The sequence below is a fragment of the Asparagus officinalis genome, chromosome 9 (assembly GCF_001876935.1).
Source record: "Asparagus officinalis chromosome 9, Aspof.V1, whole genome shotgun sequence".
In the NCBI taxonomy this organism is placed as follows: domain Eukaryota; kingdom Viridiplantae; phylum Streptophyta; class Magnoliopsida; order Asparagales; family Asparagaceae; genus Asparagus; species Asparagus officinalis.
Genome location: NC_033802.1, coordinates 41306210 through 41326416, shown reverse-complemented (window position 1 = coordinate 41326416; position 20207 = coordinate 41306210).

Genomic DNA, 20207 nt, shown 5'->3' with positions numbered 1-20207 from the left:
CTCAAATCAATCATGTTTCTGCCCCGGGATGTCATAATTGTCAGTCTCCTACCCACGTTTCAGAGGAATACCCTCTCCTAGGAAACAACAATGCATTAAAACAGATGAACGTTGTATTCCAGCGTCCTAGAAATGATCCAATTTCTCCAACCTACAATCCAGGTTAGAGAAATCATCCCAACTTTGCATGTAATCAAGGAAATTCTACCGGAAATCAAAACTTCATTCCTGCGTCGAACCCACAATTCCCTAGGGGAAATACAGTTCCATTCAACACACCAAACAATTTCCAACAAGCTAACCCAGTTTTTCCACCAAACATCCTCATCCTCACCAGTCTACAAATCCTTCAAATTTTGATCATGACAAACGTGAGTGTTATAGAAAAGGGTTTAGAAGCTATGATCAAAGCTTCTACACAAACTACCAATATGTTGATCCAGTCATCCACCACTCTAAATTTCTTTATGCAAACAATCGGCCAAGTGCTCAACTCGAACACTAAAGCCATAGCCCAGTTAGAAACCCAACTTGGGAAACTAGCCACTGCCGTGAGCGAGAGAGAGAAAGGAAAATTCCCAAGTCAACCTGTTGCAAACCCTAAAGACAATGGTCCAGTTCATCCTAACCAGTCGATGTGAATGCAGTTCACACTTTGAGATCAGGAAAACAGATAGACAACCAAGTTAGAATACCACTGGATCAAACCCCTTCTCCCATCCAACACATTCCTTCCGATGACCAAAACGCTAAACATGAGATTAAGCCTAATCTAGATAGATATAGGCCCATTTCCCCCTTTCCAGATAGACTCAAACCTAGGAAAAACTCCCTGCATGTTGAGAAAATCCTAGAAACTTTTAAACAGGTCAAGATCAATATCCCTCTTTTAGACGCAATTGAACAAATCCCTTCTTATGCAAAGTTTTTGAATGACTTATGCACTAAGAAAAGAACCACCAATGTCCCCAAGAAAGTCTTCTTAGCTGCCAACCTCAGTGAAATTTTTTCGAAACCCATGCCGTTAAAATATAAGGACCCTAGTTGTCCCATAATTCCATGTGTCATAGGTAATGTGCACATTGATAAGACACTTCTAGACTTAGGAGTCAGTGTCAACCTCCTTCCTTATTCAGTCTATCAACAGCTAGGTGTAGGAGAACTTAAACCGACAAGATGCACTCTATAATTAGCTGATAGATCCATGAAAATTCCTAAGGGAGAGGTAGAGGATGTTTTGATCAAGGTTGGAGAGTTTATTTTTCCTGTTGATTTTATTGTCTTGGAAACGCAACCCATTTCCAATCTCTAAAGTCAAATCCTAGTCATTCTAGGAAGACCGTTTTTAGCACCACAAATGCTTTGATCAATTGTAGGATGGGTCAGATGAAACTATCTTTTGGGAATATGATTGTTGACCTCAATATCTTTAACCTAGGAAGGCAGCCTAGTGATCCATCTGATCAACCCATGGAAATAAATTTCATTCAGGGAATATCCGATGAGCAACAAGAGGGATAGTGTGAATCAGATTCAAGTGCATCTGACTTAATGTTTATGGAGTCTTCTGATGACGAACTAGAGTTAGATCCGCTGGTCAATCATATTTCTACTGTTGGCTGGCAACGAGAACTTTTGGAGATAGAACCCCGAGTCCAGCTTCGCCCATCTATGGAGGAACCCCCTAAGTTAGAGCTCAAACCTCTACATGAAAATCTAGACTATGCCTATTTAGGGGAGAACGAGTCTTTACCAGTCATCATTTCTTCTGACTTAACTACCAGTCAAAAGGAAGTTCTCTTAGATGTTTTAAGATAGAATAGGGAAGCCATTAGATGGACCATGGCTAATATCGAAGGTATTAGTCCAACCATTGTTCAACACCGAATCCATTTGATAGATGACGCCAAACCTACTAGAGATCCTCAACGTAGGTTAAACCCAGTGATGAAAGAAGCTGTTAGGAAAGACATTCTGAAATGCCTCGATCATGGGATCATTTATCCTATTTTTGATAATTCATGGGTGAGTCCGGTCCAAGTTGTTCCAAAGAAATCTGGGATTACTGTGATCCAAAATGAGGCTAATGAGCTGATTCCCACTCGAATCCAATCTGGATGGCGAGTTTGCATTGACTACAGAAAACTCAAGTTAGCCACTCGGAAATATCACTTCCCTCTTCCTTTCATTAACCAAATATTAAAGTGCTTAGCAGGACATGAGTTCTATCATTTCTTGGATGGATATTCAGGTTACTATCAAATCCCTATCGCTCCAAAAGATCAGGAGCAAACTACCTTCACATGCCCGTATGGAACATTCACATACCGGTGCATGCCTTTTGGGCTATGTAACGCACCTGCTACTTTCCAACGTTGCATGATTAGTATTTTTTCGGACATGGTAGAGAGATTTTTAGAAATTTTCATGGACGACTTTTTCATTTTTGGTGACACATTTTCCTAATGTTTGCATCATCTTAAACTGGTCCTAGAACAGTGTGGGGAGAAAAATCTTACTCTCAATTGGGAGAAATGTCACTTCATGGTCAAGTAGGGTATTGTCTTAGGACATGTAGTTTCCAACAGAGGAATCGAAGTAGACAAAGCTAAGGTCATTTCTTGGTCATGCTGGTTTTTACCGACGTTTCATCAAGGATTTCAGCAAAATTGCTAGACCCTTGACCAATCTCTTAGCTAAGGATACATCATTTGTCTTCTCCCCTGAATGCCTCAAAGCTTTTGAATTTCTGAAAAAGGAGCAGACCACAGCTCCTATCATTCATGCACCGGACTGGACCTTACCCTTCGAATAGATGTGTGTTGCATCTGATTCTGTGATTGGTGCTGTTTTAGGACAACGGTTTGATGGAAAACCGTATGAGATCTACTACGTCAGTAGGACTCTGAACGATGCCCAGCAAAAGAGTTTTTAGCTGTAGTCTTTGCCTTAGAAAAATTCAGGTCCAATTTCATCGATTCTTTAACCAAAGTTTTCATAGATCATGCCACACTAAAGTATCTTTTGACCAAAAAAGATGCTAAAGCACGGCTCATTAGATGGATTCTCCTACTTTAAGAGTTTGACATTCAAATTCTTGACAGAAGAGGAACAGAGAACCCCGTAGCAGATCACCTCTCTCGACTCCCGAATGCACCAACATCAACCGTCCCGATCAACAAATATTTTCCAGATGAACAACTCTTACAAATCCAATCTGTTCCATGGTTTGTTGAAATCGTGAATTACATAGTCATGAAACAGATCCCTTCTTATTGGTCTAAACATGATAGATCCCGTTTTCTCTCCCAAGTAAAATACTTTTACTGGGATGATCCATATCAGTTCAAATACTATCCTGATCAGATTTTTAGGAGGTATGTCCCCACTGAAGAAACTAGGAGTATTCTATCCTTTTGTCATGAGCAAGCATATGGGGGCCACTTTGGCCCAAGAAAAACAGCTGAAAAAATTCTTCAATGTGGGCTATATTGGCCCACTCTTTTTAAGGATTCATACGAGTTTTGCAAAACCTGTAACCGCTGTCAGCTTTTAGGAAAAGTCACTAGAAAAAATATGATGCCCTTATAACCCATCTTATCTGTTGAACTTTTTGATCTGTGGGGTATCGATTTCATGGGACCATTTCCAAATTCCTTTGGAAATGTTTACATTCTAGTAGCCGTTGAATACATATCAAAATGGGTTGAGGCGGTAGCTTGCAAAACTAATGACAACAAGGTCGTTGTCAAGTTTTTGAAAGAGAATATTTTTACACGGTTTGGAGTACCCCGAGCGATCATTAGTGACAACGGTACACATTTCTGTAACCGTTCTTTTGAGGCTTTAATGAGAAAATATTCAATCACACACAAATTGTCAACTCCTTATCACCCTCAAACCAGTGGTCAAGTAGAGGTCACAAATAGGCAGATCAAACAAATCCTTATCACCCTCAAACCAGTGGTCAAGTAGAGGTCACAAATAGGCAGATCAAACAAATCTTAGAAAAAATAGTTAATCATAATAGAAAAGATTGGTCTGTAAAATTATGTGATGCTCTGTGGGCATATCGGACAGTATTCAAGGCAAATTTGGGGATGTCACCATACAGACTCGTGTTTGGAAAAGCTTGTCATCTACCAGTGGAGTTGAAATACCGAGCAATGTGGGCTATCAAACAGTTAAAATTTTACTCAGACTCAGCAGGTAAAATAGATTGCTCCAAATAAATGAGTTGAAAGAAATTCAAAATGATGCATACATAAACTTAAAAAATTTATAAAGAGAAAACAAAAATTTTTCACGACAAATCAATTTTACGAAAAAATTTCTCTCCAGGACAAAAAGTTTAACTCTATAATTCAAAATTACATCTTTTTCCTAGGAAATTAAGATCAAGATGGACAAGTCCATTTATTGTCAAACAAGTCTTATCGCATGGGGCTGTTGAGATAGAAAATCCTAAAAATGGTGATATTTTTAAAATAAATGGTCAACGTCTAAAATTATTTTTAGAATTTTCTACGCTCAGAGAGGAGGAGATGTTGGTTCTTCATGAACCACATTATCTGTAAAAAAATATTAATAAAAAGAAAATAATTGCAATTTTCTCTTATTTGATTTCTTCATCCTCATACTAACAGTAATTGCAGATCTTTATCATCATTGTCTTTGGTCGACCGAACAAATGTAAGTCTTCAATTTTTATCTGCTTTACTTTGTGCATCATAGAGTTTGCATTGAGAACAATGCAAAATTTAGGTAAGGGGGTGAGAATTAGTTATTTTTTCTCTTTATTTTACCTTCTTAGTTGCATTTTTATAATTTTTTTCCTTTTTCTTAAAAAAAATTGTAAATATATTATCACTTGCCAAATTGATAGAGTTAAGTAATAATTGATTTATATGATAAATTTTAAATTTTCTAATCTCTAGTTTGTTATATACTCAAGTTTACCTTTTATGATAACTCTAAATAAATTTCTTAAGAAATAATTTTCAATGTAGTATACTTTACTTAAGCCTTAACTTAGACTTTTAATTAAAAATAATAAAATTTTTACATGCTTAACTTGGCGTTGAATATATTTTTTAGGTTATCTTGATTTACACATTTTTTTCAGACTATATATACTTACACACATATATATATTAAAAAAAACTAACCTTACAAAAGAAGAGTGCGGAAAATGGGCACAAAAAAAACTATAAAATAAAATAAAATAAAATAAACTCTTTAATTCAAGGTGATCCTATCTTATAAAGCCTAAGTTAACTGAGTAATTAAGCTTAAGTAGTATATATATACAACACTTACCTTCTTTATATATATATATTGTTATTTTGTATATATGGTCTTGAAAAATAATTTTTGATCAAGAGACTTGAAAGTTATTTAAAACAAAGAGTTAGCATGTTCTTTTAAAAACTTTTAAATTAAATCTCTAAGATTTGACTTGGTTTTGTATTGCTATAATGAAAAAGATTTTCTAAGAGATTTACTTTGGAGTTGTATATAAAAACATTTTCTTGGGTAGTAATTAGCTTTAATTAGATTGTCTAAATTTATCAAGTAATTTTAGATATTTACTGACCTCTTTAAATTGACAAGTGGACCGAATTTTGTGGGTATATTCACTGCAAACCTTCACGAGACTACAACTCGTCCTCTAGGGTAACCTAGGGGTTTAAAGGCTTGTTGTATACGCTAAATACATCACGAGACTACAACTCGTCCTCTAGGGTAACCTAGGGGTTTAAAGGCTTGTTGTATACGCTAAATACAATCGCGATTCCTGCGAAAGTGAGTTAGGATTTTCTTTTTCTTTCTTTGCTAGAGGACTAGCAAAAGTTTAGGTTTGGGGTATTTCATAATCACATTTTATTATAATTTTATACCCTTATTATCTATTTTTAATAAATAAATATACCACTAATAATTATTTTTATCTTTAATTGCAGGTTAATAAAGAATAAAGCCCAAGATCTCTTCTCTCAACAAAAACCTATGAATTAAATGAAGAACACAAGTAAGAGCCAAAAAACCAAAGCCCAGAATCAAGCCGAGTAGTCTGTAGAAGCCGGAGAAAATAAAAAAATCAAATATGAAAAAAAATGTATTCAAGATAGTTGGTCGCAAAGAAACGACGATATCTCTTAATCCGGAAGGTGGAATTTAACATATAATATATGAAAATTATCTATCTCGACGAGACAAAGCCATCTGTGAAGGCAAAAATTTGATAGGACATCGATGCTAGCATCGATGTGGGCATCGATGCTAGAATCGATGTGGGCATCGATGCTGACGAATCAGTTACAGATCAATGGCTAATATTTGATGATTTTGGATAAGGATTCAATCCAATGACTCTCATTTATTGATGTTTACTATAAATAGGAGTAGAGAGTGAGGGGTTAGGGGTGTAAAAAATTTTGTAACTCCATTTGGAGTGGAGAGTTACTCTTAATAGAGAAGACCTTCCAAATTTATAACTTTTGTTACAATTAATAAAAGAATTTTTCTCCACTTTAAAATTTTCTTTTCTTCTCTTTGTTGGATGATAAAGATGGAGATGAAGAGCAATATGAATGTTTTATTTTCTTTTATTTCTCTATTTTATTTCTTTTTAGTAATTTCTTTTTTATTGTGTATTAGTTAGATTTACATTCATGCTTGTAGTATAGATTTATTTTCTTGTCTTTTTATTTCTTTATGCATTTTAATTTATAGAGTAGATTTATTTTCTTGAAATTTATTTTGTAGTTTAGATTTTAATTCTTTGTAGTTAGATTTATTTCTTGTTCATAGTTTAGATTTTTCTTTTCTTTTTATTTTTGTACTTAGTTCTTTTTGTTCTTGCTTTTATTTCATAAGTTATGAAATTAATTCTTGTAGTAATCTTAGAATTATATAAAACTAGTCTAATTTTCTTTATATTTTTTGAATTATTCTCTTACACTTAAAATGATCATGTTTAGGATAATCAACTATAGAACTAATTGATAGAAGAAGAATTTGATAATCTATGCTTATCTTAAATGGTTTGATAGGTTATACTTATGAATTCTAAGATTACTATCTTGTTGTTGTTCTTATCATGATTTTTATTTTGACTTAAATAATAATTTGATAGGTTATACTTTCCTTAAATGGTTTGATAGTCTATACTTAATAAATCTAAATTAAAATATGACAAAAAGAGAATAGTTTGTATTTAATAATTGAGATTAGCTAGTGGATTTAATTCTAGATTTCTCATATCTTTAATTGAACCCTTCATCTTTTTTTTCTTGATTTTTCTCTTTCTTGCTTTTTATTCTATTCTTTGATTCTTACTTCTCTTCGCTCAAATTTAATTTTTTGTTACTTGCATATATTCAAAACAATCACTCTTACTCATCATAACTCTCACACTTATTCTTTAATTCTATTTTATCACGCACATAACATAAGAACCAATTTTAATAATCTCTTAAAATCACATTCCTCGAGGGATCGATAACTTTTTATACTATAACTTGATCAATTGTGCACTTGCAATTTTGGTACATAATTATGCCACATCAACTACTAAACATATATGACGGTGACTATACTAAAAATCTGTCAACCTGCTTGCGTCTCTCCGAAACTCTGCTCCACTGCCTAAAAAGAAGTAAAAACCACAACATCAGAGCACAAGCAAGATCATCTCCATCCTCCCCCAAGGGAAGGGCTACTAGGCATGATGGAGACTCTACCTATAAGTGCATAGTCTACCTAGTTCATTTACCCTATACTAAACTATGGTTAATACTTTGAAACTCACAACAAGAGACTGATACATTGAGTAAAATAATCCAAACAAGAAACCATCATGTATATACTATATGTCTCAAATTGTGAATCGCTAAATATTAACTCCAAAACTAAGAATAAATGAATACAAGAAAGATAATACAGGAAATACCACATCATACATCTCAAAAAATGTCATATCAACTCCTCATACTACGCTTAGTGGGTAAAAAAGATATTGACACACTCGTGTGTCTAAATTGTGAAATACTTTCACAATAGATCATATCGATGATGTCAATATTCATCTACACTTAGGTTATTTATCGAATAATCCTTCTTTGGAATACTTAACTCATGGCACCCTCGTACCAATCGGTAAATAGATATGTTAGTTCATTGCACTCACGTGCGGACCAATAACTAGGTATGTCAATTCATTACACTCCCGTGCGGACCGGTAACTAAGTATAATAACTCATTGCATAACTATGCGGACCGATAGATAGGTATATCAACCTCTATGCATCTTCATACGGACCGATAGATAGGTATTTCAACCTCTGCGCATCTTCGTATGGACTGATAGATAGGTATTTCAACCTCTGCGCATCTTCATGTGGACCGATAGATATGTATTTCAACCTCTACAAATCTCCATGCGGACCGATAAATAAGTGTACTCCATCTGCGGTCTTATTGCAGGACTTAACTAAAGCACTCGGAGATTAGTCCATCTGTGGTCTCATTGCGGGACCTGACTAACCCCACCCAATTGATCATAATTATAATATATATAATAATAGTTGTTACTCTTAACGATTATAACCTATTTGGATACCCCAAAGAATGTAATCATGCGTACTCAATTCCCATATGTGTACTCTTCAAACTATGCGTAAATATCAGCTCACATCTTGCACAAAAATGCTCTCCAAACGAACACACAAGTAAAAGGTTCAATCTTACAAAAGCTGACCTGATCAGTCGACCGATAACCTCATCAGTCGACAGATAGGGGCATTCACAAAATAGCAGGGTAAACATAAGCCCGTCAGTCGACTGATGCTTGCTATCAGTTGACTGATGACCTTCCATCAGTCGACTGATGGCAACTTCAGTTGACTGCACAGATAAAAAATGCACTGTTTGTTTTTCTCTCGTGTTTTGTTCAAAAACTCAGATTTTTATAAGATTATATAAATACAAACATGATTACATTTTCATGAATACTTAACCAGGAGTTCGTTTAAACAAGATGAATCACATGAACGCATAGATCTAGGGTTTAACATGCAAAACAACCTAATTCTTGTTTATTTTGACAATCTTAAGCATATAAATCATATTAAACTATAATTAACTCATTAAAATAAACCCTAATGATCATGATCATGTCAATACCTCAGTTTCAGATACATTCTACTGTTCTTGACATAAGATTTAATCATAAACATCACATGTAACATGTTTTAACATTAGATTTAAATCCTAAACATAAAGTTAAACATATAAATCTCTTAAAAACATGATTCTTATTCAAGGGAATGGTTTGGACAGAGGTTATCTTGCCTTTACATATGTACAAGCCTCTGAAAAGAACAGCAAGTGATTTATGCCGTCACCAAACACCGAAAATCCAGACTTTTCCTCGACGTTCTCCTCACAAACTCTCCCAAAAACTCACTTTAGGGCTAGAGTTTGAGAAAGAGGAAGAGGGGCTGCTAGGGTTTGAAGCTATGATATAAAATAATAATTTTTGTGAAAAGACAGGTATGTATATATTCAAATCTCAAATAAACCTGTTTGACCCGAACCAGGAAACCTAGTCTGACTAGGAAATAAACCTTCGATATTTTTGTTGTAACTTTCTTATCCAAACTCTGAATGAGGTGATTTAAAATTTGTTGGAAAGCTGTTGATGAGACCTACAACTTTTATCTTTTGAGGTTTTTAAGATTCAAACTATATTAGTGTGTAAAACATATTAACTCTTAACTAGTCATTTTTTCAGATTTCTCTTCATGCATGTTTTGTGCATTGCACTCATATATTCACAAATATACATTGAATTGATCTCAAATTAATTCTTATCATACTCAAACATCAAAATATATTATTTTTCACCATATAGCATATTTGTTTTTATTTTTTTCCATAATATTCAAAATTTCTGGGTTTTACATTCTTCCCCCCTTAAAAAGAATTTCGTCCCTAAAATTCCGTAATCGTATCCTAGAGATTAATAATACCAGAAAAGCACATTGAGAGGATAATCCAGACAAAAAACCCTCATATACACATCTCGCATCATTAATCTCCGGATATGAAACATAGCTATATCTACACTTAACAATCTAGAATGTGAATACTCCCACTTAACCCCTATCTAAAGGGAACTAGTGCGTCAGGAGAAAAAACCAAACAAGGAACCCCCATATATATACCATATGTTCCGAATGATTAGGTGTCAATTGTTAATACCATCATTCTAGCGTTAAGTATAAACATGACTAAACAACATATATAATCATAACTACCAATGCATATAAGCACATATAAATATCAACATCTTACATGCTCAATCAGGTGTGGGTAGTCGCAACGTACATCTTCCTCACGCTCCCAAGAAATCTCTTCGGCTCCATGCCAGCTCCACTAAACTATAACTAATGGAATGACTTTATTTCTAAGCTTTTAATTCTCTCTAGTAAGAATGCATACCGGAATCTCTACGATAGTCAAATCATCCTGGATCTTGATCTCTGGTGCATCAATCACCCTCTGCTACTCCTCATCGTACAAATGCTTCTTGAGAATCTAAATATAAAAGATATCGTGTACACTTGACATCGATGCTGAAAGTTCTAATCTATAGGAAACAGCTCTAATATGCTCAATAATCCTGAAGGGACCAACATATCTCGGGGTAAGCTTTCCTCGTCTACTAAATTGCTGAACGCCCTTTATCGATGGTACTTTCAACATAATTAAGTCTCCAACCTAGAACTCTAGTGGTCATCTCTGCTGATTTGCATAACAATTTTTCCGACTCTGTGTAGTAAGAATGCGCTCTCTAATTAATGCCATATTCTCTGTGGTCTGCCTAATTAGCTCCGGCCCAAGCAATAGTCTATCCTCTGGCTTTACCCAACATATAGGCAATCTGTAAGGCCTCCCGTACAATGCTTCATACGATGTCATCCCGATAGTAGCTTGATAACTATTATTATATGCAAATTCAATCAATAGGATGTGGTCCTCCCAGCTACCCTGAAGATCTATCACACATGCTCGCAACATATCCTCTAACACCTAATTCACCCTCTCTGTCTGACCATCGGTCTGGGGGTGGAAAACACTACTAAATGACAATTGGCTATCCAAAGCATCCTAAAAACTCCTCCAAAAATAGGATGTGAAGACTGAGTCTTGATCTGATACGATCATCTCCGGGACTTTATGTAATCGAACGATCTCTCAGATGAAAATCCTCGCGTATATATCTGCCGTATAAGTCGTCCTCACAGGTAAAAAATATGCCTACTTCATCAACCGATCTACTATCACCCAAATAGAATCATTTTCTTTCTTTATTTTAGGCAACCCTATAATAAAATCCGTGGAAATATCTGCCCACTTCCACTCGGGAATGGGTAAAGACTGTAGGATCCCTGTAGGTCTCTAATGTTCCGCCTTAACTTACTGGTAGTTAAAACACTTAGCCACATACTCTGCAATCTCTCTAGGCATGCCACTCCACCAGAAATACCTCTATAGGTCTTTATACATTTTCGTCATGCCAGGATGCACTGAAGGCCTCTATCAAATAGATCTCTCTTTAGCTGTGGATTGTTCGACATAACTAATCGACCATTCATCTGAAGGCCTCCATCTGCTCCAATAGTCCAATCAGTCTTGGGTTCCTTAGAAATCTCCCCCTTATGGGTTTAAATCCAAGAGTCCTCTAGCTGAGCTCTGATCACTCTATAGCTCCAAGATGGCTGTACTAATAAAGCTCCTAAGAAAGCACTGCTCCCCTTAATCTCAAGCCTAAAATCATAGTGTCTGAGAGTATAAAGATCTTGATGTAATGAACACCTCAAAGCTGCAAGCCTGCGACATCGTTTCCTACTTAATGCATCTGCTACCACGTTCGCCTTTCCCGGATAGTACTATATAGCGAACTCATAATCTTTAATAAACTTTACCCATCACCATAGCCTCTGGTTGAGTTATTTCTGTGAGAAGAGAAATTTTAAGCTCTGGTGATCTGTGAATAACTCAAACTGCACTCCATACAAATAATACATTCACGCTTTCAATGCAAAACCACTACTGCTAGTTCTAAGTCGTGCGTAGGATAATTCTGCTCATGAGTTCCTAGCTACCTCGAAATATAGGCACAAACTCTCTGGGACTACATCACAACACCTCCTAGACCCGCTAACTATGCATCCGTGTAGACGAAAAATGTTTTATCACTACTTGGAATAACCATTGCTGACGTTGTATCTAATTTCTCCTTTAGAGTCTCAAAGGCTTCCTAGCATTCCGCGCTCCCAATCAAACTGTACACCCTTATGCGTAAGGATTAAGTGGTGTTGCAATCTTCGAGAAGTCTTGAATGAACTTCCTGTAATAGCCGACCAAACCAAAAAAAAAATTACGAATCTTTGTAACTATCTTCAGTGGCTCCTAATCAAGTAGCGCTTTTACTTTAGCTGGATCCCCTACAACACCCTCCTTGTTGATAATATGGCCAATAACCTGACCTCAGAACTAATGCTCGCGCAATGTCTACAATACCAAACGAAGATGATGATCGTGCTCTACCTCTAATCTCGAATAGATAAGGATGTCATCGATAAAACAACCACAAACTGGTCTAAACATGGATGGAAAATCCGGTTCACCAACGGGTGCATTGGTTAACCCAAATTGCATGACAAGAAACTCGAAAGACCCATATCGAGTTAGAAATGTGATTTTGGGAATATTCATTCCTTGACTCGCAACTGAAAATAATCAGAACGAATGTCATTCTTCGAAAAATGATGTTCTCCCCACAGCTAGTCAAACAAGTCATAACTCCTTGATAGTGGATACCTGATTCGGGAGGTGACCTTGTTCAACTTACGATATTCTATACATAATTGTATGCTACCATCCTTCTTCTCCACAAAGAGGACCGATGCTCCCATGAAAATTACTCCAACAAATAAAACCTTGAGTTAATAACTCATCTAGTTGAGTCTGTAGATCCCTCATCTCAACGGGTGCCATATGATAGGGTGCTCGGAATATCGGTACAGTGTCTGCTGTAACTTGATGTAGGAAAATAACCTCTCTGACTGGAGGAAATCTCGGTATGTCCTAAAAGACATCCTGATACTGTAAGACGACTCCGGTCTCGCTCAAAACTATACCCTGATCCCATATCATCACCTCCTCGGCGTATGCTAGAAATGACTCCACATTTTCTTTACCCTATGAGGTTGCTACTATCTATACAAACCCATTGAATGCTCACAAGCTGACTGTCCCTACAAAACAGTCTATGCTAACATGGTAGGTTGATAACTAATCCATACTAAGAATAACATTAAGCTCGAACATTCGTAGGATGATCAAATCGACCACGGACTCAGACTCGTCTAAACTAACGACATATCTCCTATAGGTACTCTCTAAGAGAGAGACCTCTCCCAAAGGAGTAAAAACTGATAATAGAATACCTAAAGACTACGCTATAAGTTGAAGTCTAATCATGACATCATGATAGATAAAAGAATGTTAAGTTTCTGAATCAATAAGATTCGAGCTGGAAAGGAAATCACTAAGAAAGCTTCGCTCGCACCATGAGCATGTGGTATGACTGCATAAACCTTGCCGATGGCTGGCGATCGCTACTCTAATGGCGATGGAACATATGGGACTGTATGTCTCTCAGGAATCTCCTGGATGGCATGAATCTGGTCTATTGGACCCTCAAACCTCGAGATGGCTAGAGGTGCCTCAAATCCTCTACTGTTGGCCGTAACTGTGGCCCTGAGACTACTGACTCTGACCTCTATCACGCTGGCCTCCTGCTGGTGTACTGTGGCAATCATTCGCTCTATGTTCAATCTTATTACAATTGTAACATGTACACCGTTGTGCTCTCTTCTTATGCTGTCCTTGTTACTGGCGGTAAAAATTCTTACCCCGTTCTCTTGCCCTTATTGCCATTGTCATGCTAGTCATGATTCCATAATTAACTACATGCATATTTCCCTGCTTTAATCGTACTAGCTCTACTGCTTGTCAAAGAAGCAAATAAAATTTTCCCAAATAAGTAGCATTCGCTGCTCTGGCGAAATCCTAAAGTTGGTGCCATCCTCCGGTGCTATCCTCTAGTGATATCCTCTATGCTGAATACATCTAACTTTGCTTTAGTACTGAGTTGACGTTAAGAAATATTCACATATTTCTTCCATTTATAAGCTACATATAAATCCGGTGTGACCTAAAACTATGATGTTCTCAGTGTCTGATATTTTTTTATTCTTACAGAGCCAGGCCTCCTGCTTAGTGGCTCTATTAACAGCTGGTTGTGGTGATGGTAAAATCATAGGTATTACCTCTTAAATAGGCACGATTAGTACAACTGTTGGTGGAACTCCATAAAATGTAATACGGCTCGTTACTCGCTCCTCGAGTGTTCCTAGTCTCTGCTTCTACAATCGGCATTATCGAGTCGATCAGATACTATGGAGCCTTCTGCGGCTCGGACTCTGCTTGCCTAGCTCTCCGGGTACGAGTTTTATCTTGACTGCATCCTCATATATATATATATATATATATATATATATAACATAACGTATCACATAGTATTCATGCAAATACTTTTCAATCAAAGTAAGGTAGTCATTAAAAAATATTTCGTAAATTTTTGAGGAATACGTATTACGTCTTCACTCATTCTAGGAATTCCTAACGGACTCTATACATGAATCCTAGGATACTCTATCCTACCTCTACGAATCGACACAGGATGATCCTAAGGATGCTAGAACTAGAGCTCTGATACCAACTGTGATGCCCCCGGATTCATACAAGGTTATAGTCCAAGTTGAAACCAAGGATGTCAAACCTACCATGTACCTGTACTATGCAATGACATGTATCACAGAAATATCCCTCTAGTGGAAACAAATAAGACACTACTGGTACAAGTAGATATAAAAGAGATGAAGACAAGAAATAGAACACAGAAATATTTGATAAATATCCAACTAATCAGGTCTCAACAGATATAAAAGAAAATATGTCTAACAATCTAAAATAAATGATCCAAAATCTCAACTATAAGAGTCCACTGAAAAGTACATAAGCTCTCTCAGCTCACAAAATGTAATACAAATCTAAACATCGACTAAAAATATAAACTAAACATATGTGGAGTAGAACTACTAAACATATATGACGACGACTATGTTGAAAATCCATCAACCTGCAGCTCTCCGAAACACTGCTTCGCTACCTGGAAAGAAGTTAAAACCACAGCGTTAGAGCGCTAGTAAGATCATCTCCATCCGCCCCCAGGGGAAGGGCTACTAGGTATGATGGAGGCTCTACATATAAATGTATAGTCTACGTAGTTTATTTACCCTATACTAAACTAGGGTTAATACGTAAAAACTCACAACACGAGACTGATACGTCGAGTGAAATAATCCAAATAAGGAAACCCTCATGTATATACCATATGTCTGAAATTGTGAATGCCTAAATATTAACTCCAAAACTAAGAATAAATAAATACAAGAAAGATAATACAGGGAATACCACCTCATACATCTCCAAAAATAGCATATCAACTCCTCATACTACCCTTAGTGGGTAAAACAGATATTGACACACTCGTGTATCTAAGTTGTGGAATACTTTCACAATGGTTCATATCGATGATGTCAATACTCACCTACACTTAGGTTATTTATCGAATCGTCCTTCTCTGGAATACTTTAACTTATCGCACCCCCGTGCGGATCGATAAATAGTTATGTCAGTTCATTACACTCCCATGCAGACCAATAACTAGGTATGTCAATTCATCGCACTCCTGTGTAGACCGGTAACTAAGTATAATAACGCATCGCATAACCATGCGGACCGATAGAGTACATCAACCTCGGCGCATCTTCGTGCAGACCGGTAGATAGGTATTTCAACCTCTGCGCATCTTTGTGCGGACCGATAGATAGGTATTTTAACCTCTACGTATCTTCATACGGACTGATAGATAGGTATTTCAACCTCTGCGCATCTCCATGCGAACCAATAAAGAAGTGTCATCTATCTATGGTTGGAGATGTATGTTGTGGTATTTCCTATGTCATCTTTCTTGTATTTATTTATTCTTAGTTTTGGAATTAATATTTAGGGATTCACAATTTAAGACATATGGTATATACATGAGGGTTTTCTTATTTAGATTATTTCGCTTGACGTACCAGTCTCGTGTTGTGAGTTTCTACGTATTAACCCAAGTTTAGTATAGGGTAAATAAACTAGGTAGACTATGCACTTTTAGGTAGAACCTCCATCATACTTAGTAGCCCTTCTTGTGGGGGCGGATGGAGATGATCTTGCTAGCGCTCTGATGTTGTGGTTTTAACTTCTTTTTAGGTATCATAGCAGTATTTCGGAGAGCTACAGGTTGATGAATTTTTAGCATAATCGTCATCATAAGGCTTCTTCAAGAAGCCTTGGCTAAACAAAAAGAAGATTTTAAAATTACAATGGAGATGGCCGTCAGCGACTCAAGGATTTACATGCTCAACAACTACAGGAGTTGTCAAATCAGCATGGTGAATCCAATTATCGTCACACTACAAATCAGGTTGATAACGACTTAGAGGCAGAGGAGACTATCAATGCCGATGCTCCTCCTAATGATAAAGATGCTGAGGGTGGCCCCAATAATAATACCAAAACTAGGGGGCCCATCACTAATGATAACACTAAGAGTGATCCCATCGTTCATCCTCAAATTTGCCCTAAGAAAGATATAGGCGATGACGAGATGATGAAAGAGCTAGAGAATAAGGTCTATGCCATAATGTCAACTCAAGAAGTGAGGAAAAGGAGCATTCCATGCCCATATCCAAGAGAGTGAGATTCAATCCCGTATCTGGCGAAGTTCACCCTAATTAACTTCATGTCATTCGACGGGAGAGGCTCGCCCACTCAACACTCGATCTATTTCAAGTCTCATCTGAGGCTAATCTCTGGGAATGAACCACTAATGATCCAGTCATTTGTAGGCACCTTTCATGAGGATGCCTTCAATTGGTATCAACGTCTCAAGCTAGGGAGCATCAACTCCTAGGACAATATGAAAAGCTCATTCCTAAGCAATTTCTTTGATGATGACATTAAAGTGTCAATTAGAGCTCTTCTAGATGAGAAGCAAGAAGATAGAGAATCAGTTGACACCTTCATCAAACACTTCCAAAATGAGGCGATGAACTACTGAGATCCAATCATAGAAGAGTTCATACTTTAGACCTGCCATCACAATCTCTCCTTTGATGTCCTCGAGGTCATGGGGGTTGTCCCCTCAACCATGTGGAAGGAATTAAAACTACATAGAGAATGGGTCGAGCACTCTCTCATAAGAAAAAAGGTGGAGAGAAGCTAGCCAACAACACCTATGGTTGTTGTTGATGTTAATCAGACGTCACAACAACAACCTCAGAAGTAGCGAAGGACTCCTAATCCAAGGTTCTAGAAGGAGTATTCTTTTCAAAGATGATGAAGTTCCAGCCATCTTGAAATACCTCATCACCAGCGACAAAATCACGCTGCCACCAGTTACAAATCAGGAGGAAGCTAACAATACTTTGGATCTAAAGTACTGTGCATATCACAGGAGGATCCACCATCCCACCAAGACTTGCTTCACTCTCAAAGATAGGATCCAAGCCCTAGTTGACACCAGCATCATAATGGCAAAACAAGCCAAATGAGGAAGGCAACCTTCATCCGATAGGGTATACGAGGTTAAACTGCTTCCTCCATCTCCAATGGATATAAAAGGATAAACTGTTTCCTTATTTTCAACATAAAGTTCCTGGAGAATATTACTCATAATATTCTTAAGGGTAACCCAAGACCAGCTAACCATTCAATGTGAAAAACCGATCATCAGAATAATTCATTCATAATCATGATTAAAAATAATTAAGAACCTCCAACTATGACTATTTAATCATTTCCAAGATGAGTAAAACCCTCCCACTGTGACTTTCAGAGAATTCCTTCATTGAGATGAGATTCAATGACTTAATCTAGTCATTCTTCCATCACGAAACCCCCACAATTAAATTGTAAAGTGCTTAATGACTCATGACCCTCCACCATAAAATTCCTCACCGATCAAATCAAATGACGCTGGGTCCACTAAAATTTTTTGTTGTTGAATCCACCTGAATTCCTACTGTGTCCAAGCCTTTAACACTCCCACTGTTGGGGTCTGACATGATACCCCCTCTACGTGTTAAGTCCTTGTCACTTGACACCGAAAACCCCCACCGAGTGATTTGTACAAGTCAACATTCCTATTGTTATTTGTATCTTCACTCTCATTGTTTCTGGGTCAGACCTTCCAATAGTTAGGACCCAAGCCAAAGTCCTCTCTCGATTCCTTCAATGAACGAGAGGTTCGATTTCAAAACTGGAAATCCCTTTTGATAAATGAAAGGCATCCACCCAAGTTGAACGATCAAACCTATGAAAGTTAGGGTCGTCTCAAGCTCCCACTTGGTCAAACCTTTTAGAGTTAGGACCAAAATTAGATTTTTATCTCGATAAATGAGAAATTCATCTTCAGATTTGGTGACCAATCCTATAAAATTTAGGATTATCGAGATCTTTTTGATTCTCATAGTGGAGATCCCACTTTTAGTTTCACCTTCCAAGATTCTCGAAGTGGAGATCCTACTTTTAGTTTCTTCTACATCTAGAGATAGAATATAGAATTCTTCCTCTCCAACTATATATGGGAGATAGAATATAAAATTATTTCTCTCCTGCCTCTGGTGCGTCTTTGCCCCAAGAGAAGACACAATCTTTTCAACACCAAAATCCATATCTTGCATGCATAGGGGACTTTATCTCAATCCCGAATTAGAGTTAAATCAGTATCTAACACATGCTGTCGGTTAGACTTTTACCACGAAAAAGACACCAGGATCAATACCTAGGGGACTTTATCTCGACCCCTAATTAGAGATAGGTCAGCATCTAACACATACTGCTGGGTGGTCCGTTCCTGTGAAAATGACCAAGTTTACGTATTCAACATCGTAGCATCAAAATCCATGCCTTTATGCATAGGGGACGTTATCTTGATCCCTAAATTGAGATAAGTCTGTATCTAACTCATGCTACTAGGTAGTGCATTCCTGTAAAATGACAAAAGCCCACGTATTTGAAATCGTGGCAGACCGTTATTAATAACACCAAAATCCATACTTCGCACATATGAAGGGATTTTATCTTGATCCCTAATTAGAGATAAGCCTACGCCTAACATACGTTATCAGTTAGCCTTTTATAGAGAAAAGGACAAAAGCCCACATATTCGATATCGTGGCAGGCCGTTATTAATAATGCTAAAATCCATACTTCACACGTATGGGGGATTTTATCTCAATCCCTAATTAGAGATAAGCCTACGCCTAACACGCTTTGTCGGTTAGTCTTTTACCACAAAAATGGCAAAAGCCTATGTATTCGATATCGTGGCAGATCATTATTAATAATTCTAGACTCCATGCTTCACACACATAGGAATTTTTATCTCAGCCCTAATTAGAGATAAGCTTACGTCTCACATGCGTTGCTGGGTAGTTCTTTCCCACGAAAATGACCAAGTCTATGTATTCAAAATTATAGCACTAAGTCTGAGAGAGTTTGTTCTCTTATCACAACGTTACATGTGAAACGAGTTTTTTTAAAAAAATTCACATGATAGCCCGATTCAAATGGTAATCGATAAAGACACGTCAAATTCTTTGATTGCTAAGGGTTTGCCAAAAATCCTATGAGCATCCTACAAGGGATGATTATGTCTATGTATTCAAAATCATAGCACTAAAAGAATTTACTCTTTTAGCATAATGTTACATACGAAACAGACTCAAACAAACTGTATGCTAGCCTGATTCAAACGGTAATCGGTAAAGGCATATCAAATCCGTTGATGGCTAAGGGTTTGCCAAAAATCCTATGAGCATTATGCTTATCTATTATAAACGGAATGGGTAATCATAATAAGGGACAAAAGTCACTAATGCAACAGCTTCACCAGTTGGTCTCATGACTTGAACAGCTGAGCTAACCTCAACTCTAGCCGAATCTATGAGGATGATAAC